The sequence below is a fragment of the Phascolarctos cinereus genome, unplaced genomic scaffold, assembly GCF_003287225.1.
Source record: "Phascolarctos cinereus isolate Bilbo 61053 unplaced genomic scaffold, phaCin_HiC Scaffold_1;HRSCAF=81, whole genome shotgun sequence".
In the NCBI taxonomy this organism is placed as follows: Eukaryota; Metazoa; Chordata; class Mammalia; order Diprotodontia; family Phascolarctidae; genus Phascolarctos; species Phascolarctos cinereus.
The window spans coordinates 48,651,886-48,662,135 of record NW_027555514.1 but is presented as its reverse complement, the minus strand read 5'-3'; positions in this window follow the sequence as shown (position 1 = coordinate 48,662,135).

Sequence of the window (10,250 nt, the reverse complement as noted above, 5' to 3'; positions counted from 1 at the left end):
ACTGCCTTCTGTGATAATGACTCTATAGGAGAGATGATCTGCACTGAAATCTGTACTACATTCAATTTTTTATGAAATAATGTTATAGCTGGGTAATTTTGGGCAACTGTTAGGTGTGTGAGCTATATTTGGCTATATATGTATGTCTATATTTATAGTGTGGGAGTTCATTGTCTGCAGTTCCATGGAAGACAGAAAGCTTCTGATGTATATTTCTAGCTACCAGGTCACATCATGCTAGGTGTTAATAGGTGCTAAATATTAACAGTCCACAGTGATGTGCTGTGCATTTCTACAATTCTTAACAAAATTCACATTGATTACTAAGTACAGGCTTCTTCAAGATAACTTTTTTGGTAATATCTGGTATTAAATCTGCTTGGTCTCTATATTCAAAAAATTTTTGGAGATTTAGTATAGTGGCATCTATTAAAAATGTTTTTCTTTAATGTTTATGTTGCAGTTTCCACCATTTCATTGCATAATGTGCATGAATCAATAAGTAAGATCCATTAAGGGCAGCATTTTTTTTTGCAGTATTTGGTGGTGGTGGTCTAATCCTGAACAACTTCCTCTCCATAACAATTGCCATTTGTTTGACTTACTGGTTTTCATCATCATGGCCATCATCACCATCATATCCGTGAGTTGTGTTTTGATCTGGGAAATTTTGCAGACCAAGTATTATGGTGTCATTGCTTGTAAGTTATTCTGCATTACATTGCCTCGCAGCCTAGTTATACAGTAAATCAATAATTAATTTGAAGACCCCTGAAGTCATTGGTTTGACCCTATTATCTATACTGCCAAAGGGAGTTCTTCATTGCCAGTTGTGGAAAATGCCTACATGATACCAGTAAGGGTTAGTAGATCAATTCAGACCAGAAGCTGAGTAGGAAGCAAAGGTTTTTAAGTACCCTGATTAGCTTGGGCTGTATTTCCTGACATGGATTCGACTGCAGTTCACTCTCCGTTTTCCTCTTAGCTATCCAATTCAATTTAATTCAATTCAACAAACATATCAATATTGAAAGTGCTTTCTTACTAGGGAACTGAGGTTTTTTGTTTTTACTTTTGTTTTTTTGGAGGGGTCCATATCACTGATTTCATCTGTGAGGCCTGGGCATTGAGAAATTTAGTACCTTGCTTGCTCAACGTCATGTAGTCAAGTATGTATTAGAGGTAAAACTTGAACCCTGGAGATTCTAAGTCTAAGGCTGACCCACCATTTGACTATAATGTGATGGCTCTAGGGACAGTGGAGAAACATACATATGTACGTGTGTGTGCGTGTGTGCGCACACACACACACACACACACACACATACACACATGCCCAAAGGAACTTAAAGTTATGAGAACCTGAATCTTTCTTTCATGTCTCAGTTTTCTAGAAGCCAGGTGTAGCAGCCAGAAGCCATTCTGCCATATTTGTCCTTGCTATGCAGTTCCAATCTCTCTGTTCTTCTTTGGAGCCCCTCTTCCTCTTGTTGGCTTCTGGAATTTCCTACTGTCCTCCTTTGAATATCTCTAACTCTTTTGGTCAAGTTCAATGTTCTTACCCTTACACTGGACTTCGTTCGATTTTTGGCCAAAGGACCTGGTTTTGAATTCTGGCTCTTCTGGTTTTTAGCTGTTGTGACCTTAGGTGGGTCATTTCACCTTGAGTTTCCTTTTTACAAAATTAGGATACTTCTTCTTACACCAGTATTATTTTAAGATTGAAATGAGATGTTGTATATAAATGATATAAATGTAAGCTATGTAGGTATGTACATTATATGGTTTATATATTATGGGAGAGTGAGGGTTGGGGTATAGTGAATATAATAGGCTAGACTCGAGTCAGGAAGATCTGACTTCAAGTCTTGCCCAAGACGTTTACTATCTCATTAACTATGTGACCCTGAGTAAGTCACCACACCTTGCTCAGCCTCAGTTTCCCTCATCTGTGAAATAAAGATAATAGCATCTACCTTATGACTGTTAAGATCAAGCAATATAATATATGTAAAGTGCTTTTCAGGCCTTAAAGTATTATTTAAATGTTAGTATTTATTATCATCATTATCATGATGATGATTATGATATAATTTTATGGACTCTCCTTGCTCTGCTCCGTCTTCTGCACTGAGACTGGCTATATAGTAACCAGGTCTAATAGCATCATTCCAAGGCTCAAAAAAATCTTTAGCAGTGACCCATTGCCTACAGGAAAAGACATGAAATCCTTGCTGTGGAATTTAAAGCCCACTCACAATCTGGCTACAACCTACCTTTCAAGCATCTTATTTTCCCTTCCCAATTCTCCTTACTCTTCTGGCATTCTACATTACAATAAAACTGGAATAAAATCTGCCTTCTCCCACCTCTGTACAGTTATATATGCCATCCTGGCACAGTGGGTAGAATATGGGGCATGGAGACAGAATGGCCTGAGTTCAAATCCGTATGCATGCATGCATGCATATGACCAACCTCGGTGTAGAAGATGAGGCAGAGTGAGCTGAAAGGACTTTTTCTGCTCACACTTGCTCTCTAGCAGGACCTTGCTTCTCCTCCTTGGAGTAAGCCAGAGATCTTCTGTAGGAAAGAAACTGACCCTTCCTGTCTCTCATCTTTGCCTCTTAAGTTATTCTAAAGGGACTAAATCATCAAATCCCTCTTCTGAGTCTGCTGAATAGCCCTTGTGTGATTTCAGTAGTGCCTCCTGATCCCACAGAGCCCTACACCTGCTCTGCTGATGCCTGGCATTTCTTTAACAAGTGACAAAGCCATTCATTTTACAATTAGAGATAAAAGCCTTAAAATGGAAGAGCTTGGCTGGTGTTAACTCTTTAGTGAGAATGAATTTTGATCAAAGTAAAATCAGGTACTCAATCAACCAGGGGAAATTGATGGATAACAGAGCCTTCTCTGTTTGATAAGGGGGATCAAGCCAGCAGAAGTAAGTGGAGCAGCTCATTTGCCAGGAAGGGTCCTCCCCAAGGGAGGGAAGAGGGCAGAGAGGGAAAGATGGGAATGCAAAAACCAAGCCTCTGACTTCATAATTTTGTCTAAAGTTAGCCCTGTTTACCTTGAGTTGGGCCAGGACAAACAAAAGCTGTCCTGGAAAGTATTATTGGCATGTAGCTACGAACAGAGGCAGCTCTGCTTTACGTGACTTGAGATCTCTTTTTTTTTTGGGGGGGGGTTTAAAGATGAATGAGTTACCATAAAAGAGATTAATTCCCAGGGAATTGAGATACTAATTACATAAAAGATCAATTTAGTAACTCTTAAATAAAATTACCTTTCTTGTTGGACAAGATTGGTTGAAAATACAAACTAGTTATTCATGTTGGTTAATTAATATATCATTCCAGGAAACTTTAGAAAGCTGGTACTAAAAGAAATTCCTAAACCTAAGACATGGATGTGTCCTTTGTCTTAAATATATTAAAATTACTTCATTAGGAGAAAATTCACTTTGCAGTCTAGAATAATTTAAGGCAAGATTGTTGAATTCTTTTAGAATGAAGTCACATTTGGTCCATACAACTTAGTTCAGATTGGAAAGAATGTAAGAGCCTTTTTATTGATGGTAATAATGGGCAAGTGACTACCAGTACTACCACCACCACCACCACCACCACCACCACCACCACCACCACCACCATACTACTACCACCACTACTACTACTACTACTATTACTACCACTACCACCACTACTACTACTACTACTATTACTACCACTACCACCACCACCACCACTACTACTACTACTACTACTACTACTACTACTACTACTACTACTGTTACTACTACTACTATTACTACTACTACTACTACTACTACTACTACTACTACCTAACATTTACATAGCATTTACTATGTGTTCAGGCATTGTGCTAAGCCTTTTACAATTATTATTTCATTCGATCCCCACAACAACCCAGGGAGGTAGGTACCGTTATCATCCCTGTCTCACAGATGATGAAACTGAGGCAAAGAGAGGTTAACTGACTTGCCAAGGGTCACACAACTAGTAAGTATCTGAGGCTGGATTTGAACTTGGGCCTTCCTGACTCCAAACCCAGTGCTCTATCTACTGTACCTACAAGGAAGAAATGTCTCCTTGGTGTCTATCTGCATGTATCTATATATGTATCAATCCACTACTGGAAAGATTTTGAAGAATATTGCTATGTTTTCTTACATGATCTGGTGGGATTTATTAAGGAAGATTAAAAATTAGCGGTTTTTAAAACTGGATTTTTTGCATTAAGGGGGTTGAAATACTCTTTAAAAAAACTTTTATAAAATAAAGGCTAAAAATGTTCTTTGTAATATGGGATAGTCCTCTGGGAGAGGGGTGGAATGATAACAAGGGGAAATTTAGAGATATAAAAACAAAAGATATCAATAAATTTTATTAAAAATAGAATATTAGCTGAACCTCAAAGATACTGCTTTTCTTTCAAAGAGGAGTTTAATTAGGTAAAACAAGTCATGTCCTATGCCTATTCAATTTTCTTGACAATATTCTTAATAGTTCTAGGGCCAACTGCTAAAGAAGAGTTGCCTATTTTATGGACATTTCATATGAAGAAAAAAGAATGAATGAATGAAGCATGTATTAAGCACTTACTTTGTGCAAAGCACCATGTAAGTGTTAGGGATTCTAATAGAACAGTAAGACAGCCCCTGTTTACAAGCAGCTCACATTTTTAGTTGGGGAGACAACAGAAAGTATTGGCTACAAGTTAGATGGAAAAGTCCCATGGTGCTCAGAGTGCAGTGGCAAAGCAGATGGTAATAACTTTTTAATGTTAATTGTATTGATAAAATAATATTCATTTCTGATGTAGAACCATTGGACGGTGCCAAGGACGTTGGTGTTGAGAACTTTCTTATCTGGGTCTTCATTAGCTGTGGCTATAGCACCTGCAGAAGCAATTGCTGGGCTGCATCTCCACAGGGTTTGCTTCCCAGGATAGTGGTGGATGGCACTGGGCTGGAAGGATTACTCTTCCCAAGGCTCTTGGGGTTAGGGTCCTGGGCTGTTTCCATCAAGATCTGAGGGGAGACGACAGCAATGGTGATTGTCTGACTTGCCTGGCATGCGCTGCCTCCCATCTCTCCCTCAGGCTGCCCTGCTACTTCAGCTAGGCTGGCTTGCCTACACTATACATGGCTGTTGGCTGGCACTTGGTAGGGTTGGCTGACCTCTCTTCTGCAGGAGTTGCTTCAAGTGATGATGGCTTTGAGGGCTGGCCTGGAGGCAGATCAGGTAGACTGAGAGGCACTGCCACTGCCCTGTTTGACTGTTGGTTGCAGTTCATTTGCATTTGGCGCTGGCCATGATAACAATTGGACCCTCTTTGCACAATAATTTTTCCCTCCAATTATGGCTAGGGGGGCTGGGCTGGAAGCAAGTGTCATCTATATTGACTCTACTAAAGAAATATCTGTTGATATTTCTGAAGGTAGCCACTTTGGTGAACTATATTATTGGTAATCTACCTTTTAATAGCAGTAGTTTTTTAGGTAGGTTTAGGGGGAAAACATTTTTTCCTTTTCTGACTAATGACTTTTGTGTTTTGAAATTGTTCGGAGATTGAAAAAGGAAACCATGTTGTATCATGTTACGTTACGTCATATTATATCATATTACAATATTATATTTCCAACCTGTGAATCAAATGGAGAAGGAAGGGAATTAGAGAGTTGACTAGTGTTGACAAGCTGGTAAGCATCAAAAGTAGAGTTCTTAGCTATTTTATGTGCTGTGGATCTCTTGGGCAAACATGTCAAACCCTTCTCTGAGTAACATTTTTTGTTGTTTTATTAAAATAAAAACACATGGGATTATAAAAGGAACCAATTATATTGAAATATAGTTATCACAATATTTTTTAGAAAGGTCTTGGTCCCTAGGTTGGACCCTTGAGAGAGTCTACTTAATGGCCTTGAGGCCAAATCATAGAAAAATCAATTGAGAAGTATGGATCTCTACATTGGAGAAGAAAAGATTTAGGTGACACACAATCTTATTTTCAAAATAAATAAAGGCTGCCAAGTTAAAGAGGAATTGTATTTGTAGCAATTGGGCTCAGAGGGCAGAAGAACTTGGAGAAACAGGTGGAACATGAAGAGAAGCAGCATCTCATCAGCATTCTCTCATGCCCCACATATAAGGATTTCTGAAGTATCCCAAAGGGAAATAAGTTACCTGGACAGGCAATTGGTCAGTCAATAAACAGCATTGATTAAGCATTACTATGTGCCAGCTACTATGTTAAGCATTAGTGGGATTCAAAAAAAGGCAAAAACATGAACCATGTCATCAAGGAGCTCATGATGGCTAAGAAAACATGCAAATAATTACATAACACAGCAAGTCCTCCAAAGTCTTAGCACAGCTTTAAGTTTTAATAACTTAAAATTGTACTAAGACTTTTGGAAAACCATGTATATGTATTTGTAACACACACATGTAAATATGTATATATTTGTGTATGTGTATATATATATGTGTGTATATATATATTCATGTGCCACATGTATATGTATATCTGTGTTTGTTAGATATTTACACATGTACATGTCTGTTTAAATACACATATGACACATATACATAAACACATGCATATGTCTGTACATACCTATATATACATGTGCATGTGTGTACATATGCATATTCATATACATATACATATAACGTAAATACCTAACTGGTCTTTCTGTAGTCAGTTTCAGCTTCTTTAATCCTTCCTTCATCTAGCCACCATATGGATATTCTTAAAGCTTGGGTGTGACCATGTCACTCTCCCACTCACAAAGCTCCAAAGATACCTGAAGGATAAAATAAAAACTCCTATATTTGGCATTTAGAGCAGGGTGGTACAATGAATAGTGTCCTGGACCTCAAGTCAGGAAGATCTGAGTTCAAATCTGGCCTCAAATATTTACCAGCTAGATATTGCCCAGTTATTGAACATTCAGATTGCTTCCATTTTGTTGGGGTTTTTTTTTTATTACAAATGAAATATGTATTTTGAAAAATAGCTCTTTTTAAAACCTTTTGATAATGTTCTTGTTATGTATTATGGGTCAAAGGATATAGTTGGTTATATTATTTTGCAATGTACTCCCAGATGGGTAGCTAGGTGGCACAGTGGATAGAGTACCAGGCCTGGAGTAAGGAAGACTCATCTTCCTGAGTTCAAATCTAGCCTCAGACACTTACTGGCTATGTGACCCAAGGCAAGTCATTTAATCCTATTTGCTTCAGTTTCCTTGTCTATAAAATGATCAGGAGAAGGAAATTGCAAACCATTCCAGTATCTTTGCCAAGAAACCCCAAATAGGGTCACAAAGAGTTGGACATCACGGAAGTGATTGAGCAACAACAATAACTTCCAGATGGCACTACAAAAAAAAATTCCATCTACAACGTATTTGAAATTCTATCCAAAATACTTAAAACACAAAAGACTCACAAGTGCTCCTTAACAAATGCTTAAATCATAAATCAGTAATCCATCACACTCATTATGCTCTCCCAGGGGATAAAGAGAACTTTATGGGACTCCTAAATAGATATCTCACCTTCCTCTTAGATCTGTACTGTCTAAGCAAGTAACAAGGTCCACATCTTCTAGCCAGCCACAAGTGATGGATGATCATATTGGTGGCCATCTTTTCTTCCGAGAAGTGGTATGGAAGAAAGCACTTCTTCATGCGTGTCTTTCCCCAACCCGGAAACTCCAGAGAGAGCTAACTGAGGCCCAAGCCTTTCTTCAGCTCCTATAGCATCCTGAGGGGGCACTAATTCCTGGTCAGGCTCTAACCCCGTCTTATATAGATGCCTAGTCCCAGGGACCAAAGAGTCAATGAGGAGATTCCTTGTTCCCAAAATTCTTTAGCAAGGGGCCAGAGTATAGGCCTTCACAAAAAGGGACTAATATGCATGTCCTACTTCAGATATTATCCCTGTTACGTGTACTACTGCATGAGGTCAGTGGCATGAGTATTATCACTTCCATTTTATGAATGAAAAAACTGGGACTCTGAGAAATCGAGCGGAGAGCATAGCTCTTCAGTGGTGTAGGGAATGCCCACATAAATGAGATGATGACTTTATTGAAACATGTGATCAAAACTATCCTCCTCATTCTCCACAATTTCTTCTATTTTTTTTTGACAAATAAAGTTTTATCTCTTCTCCACACTTGAGATAAATATATCATCCTCTTCTCTTTCAACTTCATAATGATTCTTTTTTTTATGTTTAAATCTATAATCTAACTGGAACTGGCTATGCTATATGTCATGAGGTAAAGAGCTACATTTTTTGTTACATTGTTACCTACTTATCTCAATAATTTTTATTCAATGGTAAGTCATTTCCCAAGTTTTTTTTAAATTTTAGTAGGTTTATTAAAGACAAACACTCAATATTTATTTGGTTCTTTGCTGGTACCTTTATTCCATTCCACTGGTATGTTTTTCTAACTTTGGCCTAGTACCAGATGGCATTGGTGCTTTTTATATTTTAAAATCTAGGATAGCAAATTTGCCTTTAAGCAGTTTTTTAAATTTTCCTAAGTGCCTCCTAAGATTATTTCTCATTTGTTTTTCAATGTGAATGTTGTTTTAATTTTAGTCAGTTCCATAAAGAAACCCATAAGAATTTTTATTAGTATTACTTTAAATCTATAAATTTATGTATGTATATGTATTATATATATATGTATATATATTTACTTCTGATTTATCCTTTAACTTTGAATATCTTTCCAGTTACTTAGATCTTTGCTTATTTTTGTCACCATTTTTATAGTTACCTTTATAAAGATCATTATCCTTTAACTTTGAATATCCTTCCAGTTACTTAGATCTTTACTTATTTTTATCACCATTTTTATAGTTACCTTTATAAAGATCATGCGCATGTCTAAGTAAAATAATACACAAATATTTGATGTTTTCATTGGTATAAATGGAATTTCTTTTATGTATATAATAGTTTCTTGATCTTTCTTGGTAACATATTAGAATGTGAATGATTTTGTGAATTTATCTTATATCCTTCAACCTTGATGAACTCCTTTTTGTTGTTGACACAGCTAGATTTCCTAAATTTATATCATCTGCAAAAAATACTGTTTCAACCTCTTCATTTCTGAAGTTAATCATTTTAATTTATTTTTCTTGTCTTATTGAAATTGACAAAATCTTTAATACTGTATTACATGAGGCAGTGAAAGTGGTCATCTACCTTTAATCCATGTTGCAGTAGGAATACTTCTGGTCTGTCTCTATCGCACATGGAATTGGCCTCAGTTTTGAGTATGTCTTTTTTTTCTATCAGGCTGCCAAAAATCCCTCTATTCTTATTCTTTTTGTATTTTTACCATAATTTTTTTTTTATTTTCTAAAAAATCTTTACATATCTTTTGAAATTAGCATATGGTTATATATGTATGTATGTATGTATGTATGTATGTATTTGACAAGACATATTATCCTCTTCTAAACTACTACTCTGATGCCTCATGGTGACCTAGAAATGATTCTGGATTCTCAAAGGCTTTGTCAGTAAACACAATCGGTTAGAGTCAACAAAACTGGGAAGGCTTTGAATATAAGACCAGCAATAGTTTTGTATATGTATTGTCTGAGAATAAACCAAATTAGCTAAGTTTGTAAAGATTCATCACTAGACTTTGGATCACTGGATGAGGAATTTTTTCAGCCACAGAAACTCATAAAAACCATCTACTGAAGTAGATGGGTTGCAATTTGTATCAGTGCAGGGAATAACTATACAGGTGAATTGCAGATTGAGCCTTGAAACATTGAAATACAATGCATGATATTGGATCTCTAATCTCATTGATGCAGATCCTCAGGTTGATGGTGCATATTACAAACTGTCCATAATTTCTCATCAAATGAAACTCTAGTCGATATCTTCCTACAAACCCTCCACAAGGGGTTCCCCCAAACACTTGGTGGGTGGTTTCCTCTAGGTCACTTGACATTGTGCAGATACTAATGGCGCATGTAGGATGTCTAATATTTTTAGTAGGTTCATTAAACACAACTCCTTTAAATATATTTGATTCTATTGCTGCTATCTCTATCTATTCCATTTCATTGGACTATTTCCAATGATCCCTCTCTCTTGTAATATGATTAGCCCATCTCCTTTTTTTGTGTCAATATCTCTCTGATGACATCCTTCATATCATTTTTTTTC